Source organism: Oryctolagus cuniculus, chromosome 5, assembly GCF_051225735.1.
Source record: "Oryctolagus cuniculus isolate XC-2025 breed Fujian yellow rabbit chromosome 5, ASM5122573v1, whole genome shotgun sequence".
NCBI lineage: Eukaryota > Metazoa > Chordata > Mammalia > Lagomorpha > Leporidae > Oryctolagus > Oryctolagus cuniculus.
The window spans coordinates 30,988,209-31,009,533 of NC_142871.1; the positions used below are offsets into that span (position 1 = coordinate 30,988,209).

General features: G+C 44.0%; 1 long non-coding RNA gene across 1 annotated transcript; it reads right to left on the reverse strand.

Moving 5' to 3' along the window:
- Window positions 1-1,482: 1,482 nt before the first annotated feature.
- LOC149126455 (uncharacterized) lies at window positions 1,483-16,451 on the reverse strand. Its single transcript, XR_016233401.1, has 3 exons — window positions 16,315-16,451; window positions 14,642-14,874; window positions 1,483-1,642 (listed from the first exon to the last, which is right to left on the reverse strand). It is a non-coding gene; the product is annotated as an uncharacterized LOC149126455 (long non-coding RNA).
- Window positions 16,452-21,325: the final 4,874 nt, after the last annotated feature.

Consider the following 21,325-nt stretch of genomic DNA (forward strand, 5'->3'; position numbering starts at 1 on the left):
ACCATAGTTTCTATAATAAAATAGGTCTCTGGGGGTTTGTTGGTGACACAGGCCTTGGCCTTGCCACAACCAAGGTCCTCTGGGAAATAAATTTTGCCACTCTTTTTGTTTATTTTATGTACTTATATGATCAGTTTCCCAAAATTTAAGACTCATTTTTTTCCACCCCTGGTGGGACCTTTGTGAAATTTCCCCATTAAGGAATTTCAAGTTAGTCACTGCCTGCCTTGGCTTTGGAGAGTTCTTATGCACCATTCTGAACAGCACAAAAGAAATTCCCATGGAGGAAGCCCATGCTCAGGCACTTCAGTGACTAAGCCCATCCCATCAAGGTATGTTTAATCTGCAAACAGGAACTTGAAATTTCCTGTATGATCCCAAATCACTGTGCTAATTCGGCATGCCCCCTCCAACTTCCTACCATCACTTTCATTTGGGAGTTGGAAGACTCAACATTAGAAAGCATAAACCTTAGAAGAAATGGAAAAGCAGATTGGATTGCCTTTCCAGTTAGACTTGTCCACGTCATTAACCCATCTCCTCTCTCATTCCTCTCCGTTTTACTCTCCCTGTCTACTTTGTGTCTCACGTCTACTGATATCTCACTTGGAGGAGCAAACAATTCCAAGGGCCATGTGGATCCCCTCCAAACTTCACTTCTTCTCCAAGGCTTAACTGGGTTGGACCCCATTTGTACTGCAGTGGAAGGCAGCCAGGGAAACTCCCAGAACATCTGGGAAATGCTGTTTCAGTGACTCAAATACGATATTAAGTTAGTGTTATTCAGATGTCTCTAGTTTGATGTGATTTATCCTTTACCAAATCATCATAAAAAACATGCTTCTCCTCCAGCACATGATGTATTTTGGTGATGTAGGATGTGTTACTTTAACTATCTCCCTTACATTTCCTCAGTTGCAAAAACGGGGGCTTATTGACCTGGCCACCTGGGAAGGAAGGTGACTGGGCTGTTATGTATAACATCCTGTGAAGATCAAAGCCACATGTGCTGAGCATAATTGCTAATACTCTATGGTGCTTGATGAAATCTATGGAATTAATGGCCTGGAGTTACTATGACTCATCCTGTACATTGTATTTAATAGAATCATTTTCAAAAAGGAAAGCAGCATAAAATAGTGTTGGCCAACCACTTTGACCACATAGAAAATTGAAAGAGGATCGGAGGAAAAATCTTCTGTGGTGGACGTGGTTGTGGCAGACAGATAATAAGCAGGAGGGCTACACGGTGGGGAGATGAAAGCCATCCTAAGTGTCGCTGAGACTCCTTCATCAACTGCCACTTTTCTGGAGAGTCCCACATCATGCAACTTATGCAAATCCCATGAGGTGGGGTCATCCCTCTGCTCGGGCATGCAGAAGCCTTTCGAGACAGGGGTGGAGGAAAAGCAGTACCAGCATTCAGGAAAAGAGTTATCTTTAAAAAAAGATTTATTTAATTATTTGAAAGTCAGAGTTACACAAAGAGAGAGAGATCTTCCATCTGATGATTCAATCCCCAAGTGACTGCAGTGGCTAGAGTTGGGCCAGGCCAAAGCCAGGAACCAGGAGCTTCAACTGGGTTTCCCACATGGATGGCAGCGGTCATCTTCTGCTTCTTTTCCAGGCCATTAGCAGAGAGCTAGATTGGAAATGGAGCAGCAGGAACTTGAACTGGTGCCCATAAGGGATGCTGGCATCACAGGCAGCATCCCGGGCAGCAGCTTTATCTGTTATGCCACAAAGCTGGCCCTGAAAGGAAAGGAATTATCTTGGGAATGGGATATGCTTCGAGGAGGGGCAGATGACTTAAGGCAAAACTGTTCTCCAGAACTCTCTTTGAGCTTAGCCAAGGGCCTCATGGAATAGCGTGCATTGTAAAAAATGCATCTTTCTTCAAAAAGGAGCTTTAGAACCTGGGACACATTGAGCGTGGACAGGGGAAATCAATGAAGCAAAGTGTTCTGTAACAGCCTTATGGTCCATTGCTAAAGAAACCAAACCCACCAGCTCAAGACAGAAGTCATTACGAGGCAATCAACTGTGAATTGGTGAACTCTGAAAGTCCCCCGGAGGCTAGTGGGCAGTGGCCAGTGGGCAATGGATGAGCCAGTGTGTTGAGCTCCAGTTCATCACAGCTCCTGTCAATAAAGGAATATGTAGGTGGCTGCACCCAGAATGTTTGCTTTTGTGGGGGTCGAGTTCACTCCTCATCTTACAGGGTAGCAGTGATAAATAGTCTATGGTGGGGGGGTGATACCTGATGCACACACACACATACACACACACAACACAAACATGCAAATGAAAGGAAGTATCAGGTAAAAAACATCACAAATTCTTTAAGATACAAAAGATTTTGTATGGAGAATAATATTCACTACCATTTTTACTTTGTTAAAAAGCTTAATTTATTACTCTTAAAGATTAATTTTAAAACTGAGTTTGAAAAGTAAGCCTATTTCCTTCAAATATGCATATAATTCTTACACAAATAGTAAATAAAAATTTATATCCTAAATATTCATGCATTGGTTATAACATTTTACACATCTGAAAAATTAAATAAAATCAGACTTTCTCTTGAACTCTGTCATAGGCTGATTTATGGCTATCAAAAGATATCAGATTCTAGTCCCTAAAATTGCTACATGTTGCCTGAGTTTCCTGGGTGGGACTTAAACCTTGCTAAGAGAATGACAGAGGGAGGCTAGATGGACATACGGCAGAGGGGGAGCATGTGGGACTACACAGCCAGAGACCAGAGGGACGGGGTCATTGGATGTTGCAGACCCCAGGACTTGGAACATGCAAGGAATGGGTTCTCTCCCAGAGCTTTTAGAGGCAAGCTGGCCTTGATTTTGGACTTCTGACATTCTCCATGGCTATGAGAGAAGACACTTCTGGGAATGGCTATCCTAACACCTGAAGAAGTAGACCATCCCAAGGATAAGAAGATTTTCAGAGCAAAATCTTGGGTTTGTTGACCAGTTAGCTTGGTTGGGCCCTGGGCCTTGTTGGCACAGGCTCAAGTAAATCAAACTTGAGCCACTGTTTGTAGGTTGAGGTTCTTCTAGGACAAATCCTCTCTGGTTTTATCATTGGATTTCTGATGGCAATGAAAAATGTAACTTGTTTTCTATTGACTTTAGTTATTTGAGTTGAGGTCTTTTGAAATTTGTGGGGCCCATCACTATACTAATACAGTCTGTAGGGTAATATATATGTTTTGCTGGAACTTTGTTTTAATTTGTAGGAAAATCTAGCAGATTCATTTTCTTGGCTGGGAAGTTAGCTCCTCTTTTTCATTCTCTCAGAATGCCACTGCTGGGAATACTTAGGAACAGATGATCACCCATATTCCTTTGCCTCAACTGTCTCTACTTGGTCACCGTGTAAAACCCAGCAGCAGAATGGATATTATCCAATGCCTGGATTCTCTGCATAGTGAGCTCAATCACAGTTTTGTTCTTGGAGTTATGATCACACAAATTTGTAATGCATTTGTTTTCTTAATGTTTATTCATTTTTATTTATCTGAAAGGCAGAGTGACATACAATCCTGAGAGAGAGAGAGAGAGAGAGAGAGAGAGAGTCAGTCTTCTACCAGTTGGTTAATTCCCCAAATGCTCACAACAGTCAAGACTAGGGTAAGCTGAAACCAGGACCTGAGAATTCTATCTGGGTGCAGCAACTCATGTATTTGAGCCATCCATTGTTGCCTCCCAGGTACAATAGCAGGAAGCTGGATTGGAAGAAGAGGCAGGACTCTCTCCAAGACACTCTGATCTAGGATGCAGGCAGAGGCTTAACCTGCTGTGTCAGAATGCCTGCCCTGTGATCGCACAGATCTTTAAAATAGGCAAGCATACTTCTTGTAAGTCACTAAAGATTTAAACCTAGTCTACTAAATAGTATAACCACATCCTAAATATCAAAGAACCTGGAGATCAAAGACCTTGCGGCCCCAGGCCTGAACACATACATGGTGGGAGAGCTTGGGAATCTCATGTTGAGTCTCACTTTCCCTAAATGTTGAGAGTTAGAAACCAGAGCCCCTGCAACCTGACTCCAAATTCCCAGAAATGGCTGCCAATTTGACCTGTGTGGGTCCATTGTGTCCAGTGTGTAGGAGCAGCCTCAGTCCCTTCCATTGGGGCAACCACTGGAAGGCAGTGGACTTGCGGCCCACGGTCACTGCCTCTACTCAGGAGTTAATTGCGTGAGGAGTGTGGGCAGAGCATGGCAAAGCAGGCACATTCACTAATGTTTCTGCTGCAATGCTTGCAATTCTCTGCAGGGAATTTCACAGCTACACAAAGAGGCCTCTCATGTCCATCTGCCCCAGCATTTCTGTATGTGCAGCTCAGCCATTGCCCCCACCCAAGTCCTCATCCTCTTCTCTGATTGGGCCCCAACCTGCCTGGCAGGCCACCTCATTTCATCTCCTTTTCAACTATTCCTAGCCCATGCCTAGTCTTATCCTCCTAACTCAGCTTTGAAATGCTATGGGCTATGGGGCCTTTTGTTGGTGCCTCACACAACAGCACCTGGAACAAGTTCACCATTTGTAGGCACAAGTCAGCTGTGAAGATTTAGGAGAACATTTTTACTCTTTCTGTAGTTGTACTCAGCTCAGCTCCATTTGTAGACTCCATTACCGATCACCTACAATTTGTAGTTTTTCCAATTTAAGGTAACTCAACATTTCTGCTGTAACATTTTGCCTCTTTAAGTAAGAATTTGGTTAAATTAATAGATTTCGCTTTCCCTCAAGAGTGACCTCACGACCCAGGGAGCCTAGGAGTAACCTGAATTCTCATGCAGCCCTGTGCCCTTGATGGCTACTGTGTGATCGCACTTTGGTCTTTGGGGAACGGTGGCTGGCACCCATGTCACCCATCCTGTCAGGACAATGGCATTGTGGCTCTGAGCATCTGGGAAGCCCCCATGTCTGTACTTCCCTCTTCTGTTTTTAGGTCTCTTGCCATCCACCCACTGCTGAAGCCCCTCCATTCTCTGCCCTTATTATTCCGTGGTATGCAGGGCTCTGCAAGGCTATGCTAAGACCCGGCTGCACAGCCTTCTCTTCCAGGCATTATTAATCCATGATCACAAGCCAGGTTGTTCCAATGCCATTCAAAAGAAATGCTTTTCTATGGATATTATGGGCTCAACGCTTGTGCCCTTCCAAAATTCCTATGATGAACCCTTGCCCTGTGTCGTGCTGATTGGAAGGAGCAATCTTGCAGAGGGGATTAGGATTAGATGAGGTCATGAGAGTAGAGCTCTCAGGAGTGGGCTTAGTGTATCTGTAAGAATCTCAAGAGACCTTTCTTCTCCCCTGTGCCATGTGAGGACACAGTGTGAAGACACTGTCAATGAGCCAGGAAGTGAGCCCCTACTAGATGCCATGTTTGCTGGTGCCCTGATTGTGGAATTCAGAAATAAATGGTTTTTGTTTTTGCTTAAGGCACCCATTGATGGTATGTTGCTGCAGTAACTTGAGCCGACTCAGACACTAGCTGTCCTCTTGGAGTCTGCCTTAGAAAGCACTATTAAGAGTCTCCTAAATATACTTGGGTATTGTTCCCATACGCTTAAGGACTTACCACAGCAGGAAATAGATTGTACTACAGATACCTTATTAAGTACCCTATCTTATTCTCTCTTGTGAAAGTTATTATTATTATTCTAATAAAAATGCTATTGCTTATGTCAAACTCTAACAAAAAAAATAAGTAAAAGCGAGAGGCTGTGAGGGAAAGGGCCTCATGGACCATGCCTGATAACAAGAATTATCACATGTCATGAGTTGCCAAGTGATTTAATGCTATAACTAGTACTCAAATAGTATTTACACTTTGTGGTTCTGTGTGGGTGCAAACTGTTGAAAGCTTTACTTAATATATGCTAAATTGATCTTCTGTATATAAAGATAATTGAAAATGAATCTTGATGTGAACAGAAGGGGAGAGAGAGCAGGAGAGGGGAGGGTTGCAGGTGGGAGGGAAGTTATGGGGGGAGCCATTGTAATCCATAAGCTGTATTTTGGAAATTTATATTCATTAAATAAAAGTTAAAAAAAAAAAAGAACTATCACAAGAGCCTCTGTCAGGGGGCTGGTGTTGTGGTACACTGGGTTAAGCCAGTATCCCCCCCTTTTCAAATATGGCCATGGTTTTCCTGGTTTGCTTAGCTCACACTGCAATACTCTGCTCATTCCCAACACCATGCATTTTGTATCTTCCTTCAGCCTCCCACCGCTTAATGAGTACTGTTTTCAGGGTCATATCTTTTTTCCTTTGGGCAATTTCACCCTCTGCCCTATTGCTCAGGTATTCTTTTTCATAGCAGCTATCACTCTAAAAAACTTTCTTCTTCCCTTTTGTGCTTGTCAGCTATTTGCCCCCATGACAGCATAAACAACACAGAGGAAAAAGATTTCTTTCTTTCCCATCTGATTCTAGTACCTAGACTCATTCCTGGATGATTGTGTGTTCTCAGTTAATACATACCATTTATTGAGTGTCTGCTATGTGCAGTAACTATCACTATTCCTCACAACAAACTTTCAAAGATTTAGATGTGAAGAAGTTGAAGCCCAGAGAGATTATACACCACAGCCAGTTAGCTTGAAGCCAAGCTGAATCTATGAGGTCTAATTTCAAAATCCATACTTTTTTTTTTTAATTCAACACTCCTTCTCTTTACTCGATTTTTGGGCTCCACATTTGTGACTAGGCATCCTTGCTTGTCTTTCATGTTTGGTTTTTTTCCAAATGATTGCCATTATATGGTAGTAGATATCTAAGGACTTTTTAGCTGATATCAATATTAACATATTTATTAACCTTTGAGGTAATTTTCCTCCATGGATATGAGACACAATTTTAATCAGATACATTTCAATTGACATTATTACTATATTGAAATGAGTCTTCTCCGAGATATTAGTAGACATAGATGATGTATCTAGTAATTTTGCTTTCTCAATCAATTTCTTTTTAACTGAGTCCATTACAGTAACTATTTCAGCTAGGAGATTTGCTTCCTCTTTTGTCCACATAGTTCTTCAACCTCAATGTGACTCTCAGATCCTTTTTGAAAGTGGGTGAGAGCTGTTTGAAGTATGAGAGTACTTCAACCAATTCATGGGAAATGGAATTAAATGGCCAGTTTATTAAATTTTGGTGATTCATGTGTTGTTTTTTTTCATAATACACACATTCTATAACGTTTTGAATATCCCTCATCAATGTCATAAACAAATAAACGTACTTAGAACTGTTCTGTCTGTTGAGAGATGTCACTGTAAATATCTTGAAGAGAAATAATGAGGGTGAGGCAAGTTCTTGTGATGAATTAGAAGAGGGTACACAGGTTGATTGGACTGAGGGCAGATATTCCTGAGTAGGAACTTACACACTAGCTGCATTTTCATGTTTCTACTTGATATGGCAAATCTGAACACTGGGGAGAGTTATTCCAGAGCACCAGGAATGGTATACACTGCCGTGGGCAGACTTCCCTCTTCTCTCTCTATTTATAAGCACCCAGAAGATCCCCACACCTTCTCAGCTCACTCATCACCATCACCAGGCCCCAAACTCTCTGGTGGAGTCTGAAGTAGTTGTTCCATCTCCCGGGGCAGAGGGCTACCAGAGAATATACTAGAAAGGGACCAAGGAGGAGCTGAGGCTTACTCCTCAGAATGTGGCTTCCCAGCTCCCTCGTACTTTGGCTTCTTTGCAGCTAACTGACCCAGTCTCTTCCCCTTACGTCTTCCTTCTTTATCCTCAGATTCTTGGCACCAACTCACACCTCCCTTTTCCTGAGGATCTTGTGCACTACCTGTGCCCTCCCTCTCCCCACGAGCCCATCAATCTGTCCTGCCTCTCTCAGATGACCTGTTTCTCAGGAACCTACCGCCTCTGGCCCCGACTCTTTCTTGCAGTGGGTTAAAGAGGATCAGCTGGCCTATTCGCATTTTTTTCACTGAAGTTCACCCTTCCCTTTACGTCATGTCACTCCTATACCCTTAATGAGATTTCAAGAAAATAAAGACATAGTTTTCTATCATTAAGGCTCACACACTTGTCCCCAACCACCAAAGGCTGAAGAGTTGCTGCTGTGATAATATGGTACCTGAAGCCCAAGCAATCTTCTTCTTCTTTTCTTCTTTTTTTTTTTTTTTTTTTGGACAGGCAGAGTGGATAGTGAGAGAGAGAGAGAGAGACAGAGAGAAAGGTTTTCCTTTTCGCCGTTGGTTCACCATCCAATGGCCTCCAAGGTCGGCGCGCTGCGGCCGGCGCACCGCGCTGATCCGAAGGCAGGTGCCAGGTGCTTCTCCTGGTCTCCCATGGGGTGCAGGGCCCAAGCACTTGGGCCATCCTCCACTGCACTCCTGGGCCATAGCAGAGAGCTGGCCTGGAAGAGGGGCAACTGGGACAGAATCCTTGATACATAAGGACATTTTGCATAAAACTATTCTGCAATTCCAGTCCAGCTTCCTGTTAATGCACCTGGGAGGCCGTGAATGATGAGCCAAGTACGTGGATCCCTGACACCCATGTGGGGGACCAGGATAGAGTTCCTGGCTCCTGCCTTTGGTCTGGTCCAGCCCCCAGGCATTTGGAGAGTGAATCAGCAATGGATGATCTTTCTATCTCTCCCTCTCTCTGTCACTCAGCCTTTCAAATAAATAAATAAATTATAAAACCAGCCAACCAACCAAAACACACAAACAAACAAACAAACAAAAACCCCCATGGTCTGTGATGACTGCATTCGATTTGGTCAAAGCTGGTTTTGATGTTGATGATATCCCATGTGATTTTGATTGTTTCTTATATTTTCCATATTAAAAAAATTGAGCATTAAGATTTCTTGCACTCAAAACTTTTTCCCCCTGGCCTGTAAGAGCAAGGACTGGTGCCAAGGCAAGGCCAATTTTCAATGCTAGTTGGACAGTTTCCTGGCAGTGCTTCCCACGGGAATGCCTGAGGGGCTTGTAGGTTTTAGGTTTCCTGACAGTTGTGGCCCTCTTCATCTGGTCTACCTGACCACAAGTGGCCCAGCACAGCTGGGCTCCCAGTATCCAGACAACACTGGAGGTGAGGGTCAACTCATTTCCTCAGCTGGTCCTCAGTTCTTGTCCTCCCTTGTCCTCTTGGATAGCTGACCTCTCACTTCCTCCTTAGATCAGGCCTCAGATGATACTACAGTTTTTAAAAAAACTAATTCAATTTTCATTTATTTGAAAGAGAGAGAGAGAGAGAGAGAGAGAGAAATCTTCCTTCTCCTTGTTCACTCGCCAAATGCCCATAACAACCAGAGCTTGGACAGGCTGAACCAGGGGCTTGGACCTCCATCCAGGTCTCCAAAATGGGTGGCAAGAACCCAAGCACTTGAGCCGTTACCTGCTGCCTTCCAGGATGTGCCTGAGCAGGAAGTCAAAAAAAGCAGTCTTACGTGTGAGGCCAGACACCCTCTCTTGAGTTCTATGATCGTTAAGGTTTGATGTATTTAGGTTTGGGTTTTCCAGCACCTCCTCTGAAAGCTGCTCAGACAACCAACTCTGGTTCAGTACCAGAGATAGGGTGCACTTCTGTGTTCCATTCCCAGAACCTGATCCTGAGCCTGCAGCTGGGACTTGTTCTTTGCTGACATCTCCCCATAGCCACAGGTCATCTGCCTGGCTGCCCAGCCCTGGAGGACTGCTTCTTCACAGGTTCTCCATCACTGGAGTCAACTCCTCTTTGTTAAAGTCAATATTGTTGGGTTTGCCTCTTCAAATATCATCCTGTCCTGGAAATCAGAGACCTCCTCTGGCCCCCACAACAGTATCCAACCTCTAGTGCATCTGCTCATGACCAGAACTAGCTCCTGCCAATACTCCCTTCTACCCCAAGCATTTCATTGCCAACGCTGTGTGCCTCAGCTTCTCTGTCTCTGAAATGTCTTCATTATCATTAAGAGAAAATTGCTCTGTGAGCACTGTTGTCACTGGTAAATTCACACAAATTTTGCCTTGGAGTTCTGTCGCAGGGAAGGACAAAGACAGAGAGGGGGACAACATTTGTTGTATTGCAACTTACCAGGATTGTTCATTTGTTATTCATTCATGTTACCAGGATGTGTTCATTTGGTCTATTCTAGTAACTGTTTTTACTGTCTAGATGGATCCTATGATGTCAGGTTGTAAACTTTAAATACACAACATATTTATGTATTTATTTTTTAAAAGAGGCATCTCAGCCTTCAGAATCAGAGGTCATGGCATGTCCCTTTCATCTAACGTGAAGCAAGAGAATAGAAGAAGGTCTTGCCGTCTGTTTTGTATGCACTGGGATGTTAACTGTTCAAGGGGACCAAGTCCACATGTGCAAAAGTCCAGCTTTGAACTCCACCTCCCTTAGCTCCACATTCAGACGTCATGTGAGCTAGAAGGAGGCTGGAAAAGGCATATGGAAATTCAGAATATCATGTAAGGCTCAAGAAGTACACCACAGCACATAGTGTGCTGGAGAATCTGTCACAAGTGGGCCTCCAAAGGACGATCAATTTTCCAGGTTTACTGGTGCAAAACAGTGTATTTTTGTGAGGTCTATTGGAACACTGAGGCATGCTCATTAGATGACTGCTCATTGGTGGAGCAGCCGTTAAGAAGGAAGAGCAATAGTAAAATGCTAACTTGGTACGGTTCAACTTTCTAAAGCCTGTTACCTGGACTGTGCAAACACTGTGCCCTATGACTTCTTAAAAAGATTTATTTATTTATTTGTTTGAAAGTCAGAGTTACAGAGAGAGGGGGAGAGACAGACATGGAGAGATCTTCTATCTGGTGGTTCACTCCCCAGAGGGCTGCAATGGCCAGGGCTGGGCCAGACCAAAGCCAGGAGCCAGGAGCTGCTTCCAGGTCTCCCACATGGGTAGCAGGTGCCCACACACTTGGGCCATCTTCCCTGCTTTTCCCAGGCATGTTGGCAGGAAGCTGGATTGGAAGTGGAGCAGCTGGGATATGAACGGGCACCCATATGGGGTGCCGGTGTCACAGATGGTGGCTTTACTCGCTACGCCAGAATGCTGGCCCTGCCCTATGACTCTTGATGAGGACAGGATCCTGGCAGTATACAGTTATCCCCCCAAACAGTGACTTAGTGTTGAAGGCTGAATAAAAAGAATGAGGGAGATACAGTGAATAGGCCCAGAAAGACAGTGATGCAGTGTTGTTGGCCATATGGTTACCACTTGGGATCTGTTTAGAGCTCATGAATCCCTTCCAATATGAGCCTGAAATTCTTAGACTGAGTTTCACCATAACGAAAAGGTTGTCACTGTGACAGTCTGCAAAAGGGCAGACAAGAGAGGTCTTTCAAGTGCATCCAAGACCCAATGAGATGCCACACATCGCTGGTGACAAGAGTTGGAAATGACAAAGAAGCCCGTCAAGCGGAAAAACCACAGACTACTGCCAGCCTTCCCACTGTGCCAGGTCTGAGTCCCTCGAAATAGCAGCAGGTCCTGGAAGCCAGGTCACAGCCCGACAGTGACATGGAAACAAGAGGAAACAGGGCTGACACGGCCGGTTATGCCTCATTCCTTTCGGCCACCCGTATGTGCACAGGAAGTAACCTCCAGGACTGTCATCTTCCAGGACAAAGGGTGATGATGCAAAAAGAGTCTGAGATAAAAAGGTCTTCCCCCACCCCCCCCGAAAATCATCCTTAAGTCATGCAGTCAGCACAACACCTCATGGAATTATTTTCTGAAACTCCAGAACTCATTGTGTGATTTCCTTGTTTGCGTATTGCTTTTTGTTCCCTAAGAATGAGACACATTTTCTTGTCCTCTCATAAGGATCCAGAACTCAGCTTGAGATTAGAATCCTCCCCTCTGGGGACAAGCTGTGGTTATTTTGGGGCCTCTTTCTGGCGTGACTCAATGACAGCATTTTGGACTGATTGGAAATCGAGCTGAAACACAGAGAAAGGCAGATCTCTGAGAGCAGATAGTGTTGCTTGGTTTGCCTTTTTTCTTTTTTCTTTTTCCTTTTTACAACACATAGAGGCCGGCTTCACAATGAACTTCCATGTCTCTTTGAGATCGTGATCATTCTGATCACATAAAAGCTGCCTGGCTCACAGGCTCTTGCTCTGAGGCTGGTGTTTGTATGTAATATAAACAACTTGTTGGTATTCCTTAACTCTTCTTATCATAGCTGCCACTGCTTTGTCTGTTTGTTTAGAGAGAAAGGGAACTCCCATCCACTGGCTCATTCCCCAAATACCCACAAGAGCCAGTGCTGAGCCAGGACCCAAGCAGGGAGCTGGGAGCTGTGTTAACCACTAGACTGAATGCCCATTCCAACAACCACTTTTTGAAAAACTTAACATTTTTGTTTATGTTTTGAAATATTTTTTTACCAAACACCAAAATAGTTGATAGTAAATCAAAGGTTTTGAAGTTGTCTTTATAAAAACCTTGTTTAAAAGAGTTACTTTTTCTGTATTATGCATGTTTTTAGAATTTGTGATACACTGGGGCTGGCGCTGTGGTGTAGCGGGTAAAGCCACCGCCTGCAGTGCCGGCATTCCGTATGGGTGCTGGTTTGTGTCCCGGCTGCTTCACTATTGATCCAGCTCTCTGTTATGGCCTGGGAAAGCAGTAGAAGATGGCCCAAGTCCTTGGGCCCCTGCACCCATATGGGAGACCCAGAAGAAACTCCTGGCTCCTGGCTTCGGATCACATAGCCCCAGCTTTGTGGTTAACTGGGGAGTGAACCAGTGGATGGAAGACCTCTCTCTCTCTGCCTCGCTCTCTTTATCTGACTTTCAAGTAAATAAATAAATCTTCAAAATATGTATATATAAAATAAAGAACTTGTGATGCACTATGAAAAAGTTACCATTGAGTAACCCAGTATGCCAGGCAGTCACATCTAACAGATTTTTGATACCTGAATCTTCGCAGAGAAACTTTCCGGATTATTTCCCTTTGGCCCATTTGAGAACATAATGCAGGTGGCCCTTGTTTTGCATGAGGCTGTTTTAACTGAAACTCTTGTGTATCAGAACTCTGCAAAGTGAGGGTTTCTGGATATGCTTTTTAATTGAAAATGTTTTTAACTTTTTAATTAACATTATATGTTAATTGTGAAATATCACATGTGAAATACTTCAACAGATGTACACAGTGTAAACTGATCGAATCAGATAATTTAACCCTTACGTATCCTTACCTTTTCTTTAGCTTTGGAGCCTACCAGCTCCTCTTTTCCAGTTCTTCATGCAGTATGGAATATATCATCCTGAGCTATAGTCACCCCATGGTGTGTGCAACGCCCCTGTCTGACTGTGCTTTGGTACCTGTTATCCAATCTTCCCCTATACTTCCTCCTCCAACCCTTGCTAGCCTCTAGGAATCACTAAGTTTAGATGAACTTTTTTTTAAACTTCTACATATGAGAGAGAATATATAGTGTTTGTTTCTGTGTCTATAGGTTTGCTTATGCATTTCACAGTAAAACTTTCTGTTGTTTTAACTCATCAGGGTTCCAAAATTCCTTTAAGAAAACTAAAATATTTTTTTTCACCTGATAGCACTGTTTTTTTTTTTTTCTCTAAAAGTACTGGGGAATTACTTAGATGGCTTTTCCCTGGACTGGTGCTGTGGTGCAGCAGGTTAAGGTGCCTTCTGCAGTGCCAGCATTCTATATGGGTGCTGGTTCGAGTCCTGGCTGCTCCACTTCCAATCCAGCTCCCTGCTAATGCACCAGGGAGTACAATGGAGGATGGCCCAAGTGCTTGGGCTGCTGCATCCATGTAGGAGTCCTGGAAGAAGCTCCTGGCTTCGGATCAGTCCAGCTCCCACTGTTGTGGCCATTTGGGGAGTGAACTAGTAGATGGAAGACCTCTCTCTCTCTCTCTAACTCTGTGTTTCAAATACATAAATAAATCTTAAATAGAAAAAAAAATAGACAGCCTTTGCCAGGCCTGTATTGTCTCTGTTAATAGCACCTTTGTCTTCTCTTGCAGTTCAGGACCAACACACAGGGCTTTCTGTACAATTCAACCTTCTGCCAAGTTCTGCTGGAATTCCAGCCTTCGGTCAAGTTCTTCCCAGTGTTTGTGCTGAGTGGGCGGAGAGCTTTCTAAGTGACCCCTTGTGTCCTGTGTGATGTCTTGGATTCCTAGGCTGCTGATATAGCAGCCAACTACTTCCTGTGAGCCTGACCAGCTGATAACACTGCTCACAGACATTCAGATCAACAACCCGCCACCCTGACTGCGAGAGCTGTCTCCATTCACCGTTGCTCAGAAAAATGGACAACACTGTTAGCCCGTGCCATTGAGGGTTGTGCCAGGGATAGAATTAAATGCCTACAATGTGCTTTTCTCTTTCTAGGGACAGAGGAAATATCCAATAAGTGTTAGCGATTACTGCAGCTATTTTGTATGCCTACAGGAGAGAATTCACAGGCTTGTAGGTGTGCCCAAATAAGGCATTAATTTTCACTTTTCAAGGGCAACTTGAAGTTTCCATTCTAATCTGACCTGATTACTGTACTTGTTTCCTACTGTTGCTGTAACAGATCACCACAAATTCAGTGGCTTAAAATAGCAATTTGTCAACTTACGGTTTGACTGAAAATGAAAGCATTGGCAGGGCAGATTTCATTCTGGAGGCTCTAGAAGGTGATCCATTTCCTGGTCTCTCCCAGCTTCAGGGTGGTGGGAGCACTCCTGGCTCCTTCCTCCATCTTCCAAGTCAGCAGCGCAGCATCTTCCAATCTCTCTTTCTCTCTCCCATCATTCTCTGCTCCCATCAGCACATTTTCTTCTATAGCTTTGGCACTCCTGCCTCTCTCTCCTAAGGAAATTCACAATGGTATTGGTTCACTCGGATAATCCATGATAGTCTCTCATCGCTTTCTTTCTTTCTTTCTTTTCTTTTCTTTTTTTTTTTCTTACATGCAGAGTGGATAGTGAGAGAGAGAGACAGAGAGAAAGGTCTTCCTTTTTTCCGTTGGTTCACCCTCCAATGGCCACCACAGCCGGCGCACCGCGCTGATCCGAAGCCAGGAGCCAGGTGCTTCTCCTGGTCTCCCATGTGGGTGCAGGGCCCAAGGACTTGGGCCATCGTCCACTGCACTCCCGGGCCACAGCAGAGAGCTGGCCTGGAAGAGGGGCAACCAGGACAGAATCTGGCACCCCGACCGGGACTAGAACGGTTGTGCTGGCACTGCAGGTGGAGGATTAGCCTATTGAGCTGTGGCACCGGTCCATCTCTTTATCTTAAGATCACAGGTTTGGGGGTCAGGATGTTGGCATAATTTTGGGAGTCCATTATTTCATTTACCCCTTTTAAGAGTTCCTTTCATTTCTTATCTTGAGTTAAAACAGACTAGATGACGTTGGTAGTTTAAAGCCAAGTTACTCAGAACCCAGAAAGCTATTAATTCCCAAGATTAGTGACCTCCTATCATGTATCAGGAATATCCAGAGAAATCACTGACAGACATTGTGAGTTCAGTGACTCATGAACCATCTCTGAAACTCGTCTCCCTTTGCTGCCTCTACTGAAAAGTCCGTGCTTCCCTGGAGTGGTTCCATGACACAGGTCTTGTCAATGGGATAGGGATAAACGTCTGCTGGGGATTTCTTGAAGACTGCTTTCATCATGACAGAGGGCACGCATCTTCCTTCTTTGGACATAGTCCTGACAAGCTGGCCCTATGCAGCCAGCTTCGAATCCGGAGGACAAAGCCAACTTCAGGCAATCACAGAGATATTGACTGTGCTGTGGCTGGGTAACCAAAATAGCTCCAGCAACCACCCCACACAACTACGTGTTGTGTGAAACTAAGACAACTCATATTTGTTCTAGCCACTGTCACTTGTGGCTAGAACAAATGTAATAGCCATTCAAAGAATTACCAAGTCTGCCCATAAACCCTTCATTCCACAGGGACTATGAGTAGGTCTCACAAAAGCAAGAGTAAACACTGATAAGATTTTAGTAGATAACAACTTTATTAAAGTATTTGATAATTTTTAGACTTATGAATGAATGAATTTTAAAATCACGTATGGAAAAAAAAAAACCCACTTGAATCAAAGCAGTAACTTCAAAGTACCAGAAATACATTATTGGCTAATGTAGGCTGGCCTAGAAAACGCTGCCAAGTATTTTCCATTTTAAAAACATCTCTCACATTAATGCCTGCTTTTCCTTAAAAATCTTATTGCTATCATAAAATATATTTTTCTGCCTCTGTTTATACTAAACTCGGTTTACTTATTTTCTTACCTTTATTTCTTTGGCGGTCATTGAATTTTGTTCCTTCCAGTTCTGAAATATTGAGGTGCTGTAGCAGTGCAGAAGCAAACACTTTGTTTTTAAAGTCAAACACGCTTCTCTCTGAGGGGCTTTCCGAGAGAATTGAATGGTGCACTCAGGGGTGCAAATGGCAGGGAAACCCCTTGACTTCTGTTCCCCCAAACAGCAGCCAGTTTCCAGGAAGCATTGCCTGCAAACTCAGTGGAGGGGTGTGCACACCTCTGACCTCTGCAGACACTTACAACCCAAGGGGTCAGAAGGCTGAGGGGTCAGTAACATGGGTGGAGAATAGTGTGGAATGTGGGATGCTTCCATGAAAACCAGGAAAAGGAGGGTGAAGGAATGGAGGTTCAGTTGCCAGCCTGTCTGGACAGCTTTAATCATCAGAGAACCGTCTCCTATCTAAAACATCAGTTAAATTACTGCTCCAGTGTAATTCTTTAAAGTAGGAAACAACATTTCAGCTTCATTTGCAATATGGTCACAGCAGAGACATTCATAGGCAGTTCCTTCAAAATGTTTGTGGAAAATGGAATAAAAAAAAGTTTATTTCAATGCAAAGATTTTTTGAAATTCATAGACAAAAGGAACTTCAAAACATCCATGGGGGCCGGTGCCGTGGCTCATTTGGTTAATCCTCTACCTGTGGCACCAGCATCCCATATGGGCGCTGGGTTCTGGACCTGGTTGCTCTTCTACTAGTCCAGCTCTCTGCTGTGGCCCAGGAAGGCAGTGGAGGATGAACCAGGTGCTTGGGCCTCTGCACCGACATGGGAGACCAGGAGGAAGCACCTGGCTCCTGGCTTCAGATTGGCGCAGCTCTGGCCATGGTGGCCATTTGGGGAATGAACCGATGGAAGGAAGATCTTTCTCTTTGTCTCTCTCTCTCTCACTGTCTAACTTTGTCAAATAAATAAGAAAAAAATCTATGGAGGATGGAGGGGCTGATGCCGTGACGCAGTAGGTTAATCCTCCGCCTGTGGCACCAGCATCTGATATGGGCACTGGTTCTAGTCCCGGCTACTCCTCTTCCAATCCAGCTCTCTTCTGTGGCCTGGGAAAGCAGTAGAAGATGACCCAAGTCTTTGGGCCCCTGTACCCGCGTGGGAGACCCAGAAGAAGCTCCTGGCTCCTGGCTTCAAATCAGCCCAGCTCTGACCATTGCAGCCATTTGGGGAGTGAACCAACAGAAGGAAAGCCTTTCTCTCTGTCTCTCCCTCTCACTGCCTGTAACTCTACATCTCACATAAATAAATAAATAAATCCATGGAAATATCTATTATGAGAAAACCATGCATGGATTTCAAAACTTTTTTTTTTGACAGGCAGTTAGACAGTGAGAGAGACAGAGAGAGAGACAGAGAGAAAGGTCTTCCTTTCCGTTGGTTTACCCCCAAATGGCTGCCACAGCTGGCGCGCCAGGAGCCAGGTGCTTCCTCCTGGTCTCCCATGTGGGTGCAGGGCTCAGGACCTGGGCCATCCTCCACTGCCTTCCCGGACAACAGCAGAAAGCTGGACTGGAAGAGGAGCAACTGGGACAGAATCCGGTGCCGCAACTGGGACTAGAACCTGGGGTGCCGGAGCCGCAGGCAGAGGATTAGCCAAATGAACCACGGCGCCGGCCAATCTCAAAACTTTTTGCACTAAGACAAATTTTTCTTTTAATTCCATTTTCCACTAATGTCTGGAAATATCCGTACACACACACACACACACACATACATATATGTTAATATGCTCCACATTTTACAAACCACCACCAATTTAGAAACAGCCTTTTTTTGAGGAGGAGGAGGAGGAAGAAGAAGAGAGCAGATAAAAAAGCCAGCCACATCAGATGGAGACATTGATTTTTATACAGGCTAATTGCAGAAAGACAGGAAGTGTGATGAGTGAGAACTTTAGTCTGGAGGGAAAAGGCAGTTCCTGGTGCTCCAAAGAGAGATTTCAGCTCAGATGGCACATTTCGGAGGTGAGGATTGTGAGCCGCAGTGGGTTGTGGGAGTAGGATAGAGAAGAGTGGCACAGAATGCTGAGCAAAGAAAGGTTGCAGCTTGGCCAACATACACAACACATTTAGGACCCGGGTGTCTTCCACCATAAGTATCTCCTGAATAGTTTGGCTTGGCCCACTTTATTTGAAGATAAACACGGCATGCCCTTGGCAATATTGTGAAATAGATGAAGAGCTATTATAGCTTATGGGAAAGCCCCCAGAGAAAATCAGGAACCTGAATTTGGGTTCCAACTGTGCCATTAATTCACATTGTGCTAGGGTAGACATTATTTACGCTTTCTGGATCATAATATTTTCTTTTGCAAAATTGATGTGGATGGACTTTTATCTCTTGGGAAATAGCTGAGGGGTTTGGGTCACACAGAGGTGTATATCTTTGGGATTCTATAGTGAGTTTGGAACAAAGGGTGGAATGGAGGTGACTTTTCCTACTGCAGCAGAGTGATCTCAGGGCCTTGGCTGACATAAAGCAATCTTTGGGGCCAGAGTGAAGAGCTAGCACCTGCCACCTGCTAGCATGTCTCAGGATCCATTAATAACTTTCTCTAGGCAAAGGCGCTGCAAGATGAATAAGAGTGAAAACTACCAAAGCCCACAGTGACCATGCAGAGGCGGAAAGTGGAGAAGCACCTCAGCTTTCAAATCTGAGGACGGTGATTGTTACTGAAAACTAAATAGTCGTTTTGCCACTGCCATTGGGTCTTAGATTCCTGCCCATTTCTGCACTCACAGTGTTTTCTGGGGTAACCAAGCCGATCTATTAACCCAATGGAGTCCGATAAGTGACAGAACAGTGGGGAAGAAGATTTTTCAGAGTATAAAGTGACCAAGATGTGAGATAATATAATCTGTACCAAATGCAATTGGAATGCACCTTCAAATAAAGTGGTTCTGAACAGCAGAAGTCTCTCACACAAATCAACAAATGTCTGTGCTGTGGAATCGAAAGCAGTCACATACTTTCCACTCATAAATAAGCCAACATAGAGGCGATCTTTTCAAACCGAACATAATCATAAGAACAGGAACTCTTGTCCCTATTCTGGAGTGGTGTTTTTGAAAATGTAGGTCACAGCACATCAGTAGCTTGCAAAATTCATTAGTGGGCATGACTGGTAGTGTCTTTTCTTTCCAATGAAATAAAGTCGAATGGAAATCTCAGATTGTTTCATACACAGCAAATTTGTGAAACTTCTGCTTCAGCATGTGTGTGTGTGCACTGGGGCATGATACAGAGCAAAACATCTTGCTGAGACACTAGGTTGTACTGCTTGAAATGTCTGGACACCTTGTACTATGGGTTCAATTGTATGAACCCAAACACACGTGGAAGTCCTAAGACCTAGGTACCCATGAACGTGAACATAGACTTATTTGGAAATAGAGTCTTCGATGACCTCACAGAGGTGGACTTACATTTAAATATGTAAATGTTGTGTTTGTTTACATGTGGCTTATTTTGGAAGAAACACTAGCTAAATGTGTCAGATTAAAGCAGCTGAACCAAACCATACATAGAAACACAAAAATATATGCCTCCAGCATCTACCAGCTACCTCAGGTTGTCCTGTGTTATGAGCCACACTCATCCATGTGTATGGTGCAACTTTCCCACTCATTCAGAAAACTTTCCTTCCATGGCTTCATACTAACTCACAAGCTCCAACCCTTCCTCAATCAAATTCCTGGTGCTTGGTAAGGTAAAGTATGATATTTATTGCAATGCGTATGCCTTTCTTAACCATTCAATATATGTAACACTTTGCTACTTCCTTTATTAGAGTCCTATCTCGCCTTTTTTAAATGTGTCACTGTCATCAAGTGTTAAGCCCCAATCACACTTTTTTTTTTTTTTTTTTTTGGTGTGAGCCCTGTGGTTGTTATTGAGTGATGTGGCTATTAGTTGTGTGTAATTTTCATGGCACAGCAATGTTCAAGTTTACTGTATTGTGTGATAGCAAAACAGCCTGTGTGATGCTTAAATCCAAGACACTGGATGGAGTCACACAGTGGGTGAGTGGTGGAGAGAGACCAGCCCACGGTTGAGTCCAGGGACCCTCCGCTTCAGCAGATTGAGAAGAGGAGCCAGCCACAGAGTTGTCTGGTAAGGTGGTGTTCTAGAGGCCAAGTGCGATGTTTCCAGGAAGGCCTATTGTGCCATATCCAGGGTCGCAGAGAGATCAAGAAAGCAGAGGATTCACAGAGAGGTGACCTCTGATGCTTGTTGTGTGAATGCCTTGAGTGATTTTGATTAATGTGGGAGTTTGGGTGGTGTAGTAGGTCTAAGCCTAATCGGAGAAGACTTATGAGAAAATAGAAAAGAAGAACACATTTTCAAAATCATCATGGAATAAATTTTATTTTAATGTGACTCTTTTTCAAGTAAGTTCTGCCATTCATAAGCATATTTATGTCCTGTGTGGTACCCTATGGATCAGGATCTATTTACAATTTGTAAAGATTGCTCTGAGTTCCTATTGTATGCCTGACAGCATGGGTCTAAGGGTGCAGATGCTGGAATGAGACAGACTTAGTTGAGGGTTCTGATTCTGCCACTTACCTGTTGTTTGCAATGAGCCTCCCTGGCCACATTTCCAGAGTGGGGTTTATATCCTGAATCAATGCAGCGCTGTCAGAGTCAGATATGCAAAGTGCTCAGCACGGGGTCTGATTCAAAAGACGGGCTCACGAATGTTATTATTAATATTCTTTCAATGATGTATAGTGGTGTCTGGCCTGGAACTTACACAGAAGTCGAGGAGACAAAACAGGAAACATTAAGAAAATAAAGGATGATGCACAACTAGTGTCCTGGAGTCAGTGTGACTGGGTGAAAGGAGACTTAAAGTAGAGCATTCAGAAGAAATAGCTCTGAGAAGGAACTCAGTTTTACTACACACCTGCTACTCTTCATGGTGCCACAATCACAATCACTTTATTATTTGAGAGAGAGAGAGAGAGAGA